The 3621-nt window shown below is 40.6% G+C and overlaps 1 pseudogene; it reads right to left on the bottom strand.

Annotated features, from left to right (window-relative positions):
- Positions 1-2310: 2310 nt before the first annotated feature.
- On the bottom strand, positions 2311-2452 carry LOC116863815 (annotated as a pseudogene).
- Between the last annotated feature and the right edge of the window lie 1169 nt (positions 2453-3621).

The following is a 3621-nucleotide window of genomic DNA, read 5'->3' as shown; positions in this document are numbered from 1 at the left end:
TAAGACCATACTCCTTGAAAAGCCCTGAAGTGAGAGTAAAGGAAGAAGCGAGAAAGTACTCACCGATTTTGCACCAAAGCTCAGAGTCCAAATGTAAAGACACACAATCGGGTGTGAGTTAGTTGGGCTCCAAATGATGAACTTCTACAACATAGGTGAGGTTCGCTGGGATGAGGTCTGGAGCTGACAACCAAGAAAGAATTCCTGAGACCTCTCTGGTGCAAAATGGTGCTTTATTGAAGCACGGGGACAGGACCTGTGGGCAGGAAGAGATGCTGCCCCGGGTTGTCAGGAGTGGTCTATCATATACTTGTAAGGTGGGGAGGGGATTAGGGATGGTGTCAGTCTCTAAGGAATTTTGGAAGCAAGGTTTCTAGGACCTCGAGGGGCTAGCTATTGTTTGGGGAAAAGGTTATTCATTACCAGTAGTAAAATCTTTTAGTGAGACCCTTTACATGTCCATCAGTAGGCCATATGCTTGGGAGTGACTGTCAGCACTATCTTGGAGGTTTAGAGACAAAGTTTCCAAGGAACTGTTAAAGTACTTACAGGGCCCTGGTTAGGGGTTGGGGGTCGGTCAGGCTAGGACTGCCCTTTGCCCTTAGCAAAGCCTTAAGGTGGGGGTAGTTGAGTCTCTAGAGGAGAGTCACTCTGCCTGTTTTAAGGGCTTGTCAGGAGGTAAGGAAATTTAATCATTTTTCTGCTGCCTCTGTTTCCCACATCAGTATGATTTTTATTACAGTATGATAAAAAGAATGTACAATATCTCACTGCAATTTTATACTGATTACACATTGAAATGATAATATGATGGATATAACTGATTAAACAAACTAAATTTCTTAACAATGATTTCACCAAAGGACACCTGGGTGGCTCAGTTAATTAAGCTTGAGCTCAGGTCATGATCTCAGGGGCCTGGGATCAAATTCCACATTCAGCTCTTTGCTTACCAGGGAGCCTGCTTCTCATCTCTGCCTGCCCTGTCTCCTCTGCGTGCCCCTGCCCCCGGCTTGTGCACGGGTTCACGGGTTCTCGGGCACGAGAGAACGTCCTCTCTCTCTGACAAAAAATAAAATAGAATCGTTAAAAATAATCATTTCAGCTGCTTTTTACTTGCTCACTGTGGTTAATGAAGCTTAAAATTTCATGTGGCCTGCAATGTATATACTTACATTGGACAACACTGGGAAGTCAGAACATCATACAGGACATTTGTAATACCAAGAGCAAAAAACAGCTTTACATTTACAAACACAACATGTTTTAGAGGATAAATATACTCTCCAGTCTCAGCTAATAGCTATTTAAATGCTAACTTGGTGTAACCAATATAAACAAAACTTGACAATCTCAATGTAAATGTTCTTTAAATTTCAACATTCCAGAATTAGATTTTTGGAACTTATTATGAAGACTGCTTTACAAGCTACAGAAGTGATATCAACTCATCTAAACTGTAGAAATTATAGAGAAGCATACATACACACAAAAGAATCCAAAAGAATCCACCATGCTACTGCTCAGAATATTTTGATCACTCATTACTTCCAGGTAAATACACTAAATTAAGTGCTATGAAATATTAAAGTGGGGTCATGTTTTATCACTTTGAAACTTGTTTTATTCTAATACTGTGAACATTTCCTTTTATTATATATGCTTTCTAAAACTTCACATCTTATTTTGAAATAATTACAGATTCACAGGGTGTTGCAAAAACAGTATGACGTCCCATATAATTTGCACGCCATTTCCCAGACGGGGTTGCATCCTCTGGGTTACAGTACATCAAAACCAAGAAACTGACATGGGGACGCATGTGTACCATTTTAGGTAACCTTATCACGTGCAGATTCAGGTAACAACCACCACAATCAAGATCAGATTTCATCAACACAAAACCTTCCCTCTCAGTACCCCTTTCCAGTCACAACCACCTACCCCCCCCAACCTCATCAGCCCTAACCCTTAGTGACTGCTCATCTAACTCTGTGATAACAAAAGCATGAGTGGCTGCCTACAGTGTGTGACCTGCACACATTGGCTTTTTTCACTCAGCATCATGCCCTTGAAATCCACACCAGCTGTCGTATGCATCCAGAGTTTGTTCCTTCTTAATTGCTGAGAAGTATTCCATCTGGGACGGATGTACCACTCAGCTACTGAAGGACATCTGGGTCATTTCCAGTTTTACCGTATGACAAGTAAAACTGGCATTTTTAAGAGCTGCAAAATATTTGTAAGTATTGCACAGTTTTGTATCAATTCCCTGACCTCTATGTAGGCTGTTTTGTTTGTTTGTTTTTAACTTGCAGCAAGAATTACTACCAAACTCCACTTTTTGGGCCACAGACCCTTGTGGCCTTAGCAAAAGACCTGCCCCTCATGAAGCATACTACCAACATTTAATGAGTTCATTGGCTATTTTTTGTTATAATAATGATGCGACAAATGTATTTACACAGAAAATGTATGTGCAGAGTACACTAACTCCTAGTGAAAATGCTGGGTCACAAGCTACAAATATTTTTAAAGGAATTGCTACCAACTGGCCTTCAGAAAATGTAAAGCAGCTTATCTTAGCCACCAAGGCTCTGTTACAATGTCCTCTTCTTCCTAGACACACTAACAATTTTGTAGTCTTTAAAATCTGACTTGCCAAAAATGTTGTTTTGTATTGGAGTAATAGAAGTTATCTATTTCTCAGGTTTCCTCACTTACTTTGTTGTTCTTTGATTAACTACCTATTCATATTCCTTGGCCAACATTCTATTGAAAGGTTAGTTTACTGACTATCAAACTTGTTCTAACATACGTTACAAAGAAATAGCCTTTAAAACTACATGTATCTGAAATCCAACACGCATATTAATAGCCCAAGACAATATCTGACTTTTCAATGTGGGAGATAAAAATTCAGTGGATATGTTCCCCAACTGATAAGTGCTCTTCTACTACACACAATTTACTTCTTCAGAAATCGCCTCTAATTCCAGCTCTAAGTTAAAAAACTGAATGTAGGGATGCCTGGTGGCTCAGGCACTTAAGCAACTGACTTAATGCTCCAGTCATGATCCCAGGGTCCCAGGATCGAGTCCTGCATGGGGCTTCCCACTTAGCTGAGAGCATGCTTCTGCCTCTGCCTGCCGCTCTCCCTGATTTGCTTCCTCACTCTCCCCCACCTCCACCGAAAAATAAAATTTTTAATAAATAAATAAATAAAAACATGAATGGAGAGCACTTCTCTTAAATTCCCTGTGCAATGCCAAGACATCAATTTTCTTTTTATTTTATTTATTTCACAGAGATCACAAGTAGGCAGAGAGAGAGAGAGAGGAGGAGGAAGCAGGCTTTCCGCTGAGCAGAGAGCCCAATGCAGGACTCGATCCCAGGACCCTGAGATCATGACCTGAGCCGAAAGCAGAGGCTTAACCACTGAGCCACCCAGGCGCTCTGAGACATCAATTTTCTGTAACATCAAAACTATCTCCAGTTTCATTTAGAAACATGGCTGGCTTCTCTTTCAAATTTAAGGTAATCTAACCAATAGTTCTCAAACAGTGCTCCCTAGACCAGCACTAGCAGCACTAACATCACCTAGTAACTTCTAAGAAATAA

The sequence above is a fragment of the Lontra canadensis genome, unplaced genomic scaffold (assembly GCF_010015895.1).
Source record: "Lontra canadensis isolate GAN:19392208 unplaced genomic scaffold, GSC_riverotter_1.0 scaffold3388, whole genome shotgun sequence".
NCBI classification, from domain to species: Eukaryota; Metazoa; Chordata; class Mammalia; order Carnivora; family Mustelidae; genus Lontra; species Lontra canadensis.
This window is presented reverse-complemented; position numbering and strand designations above follow the sequence as displayed.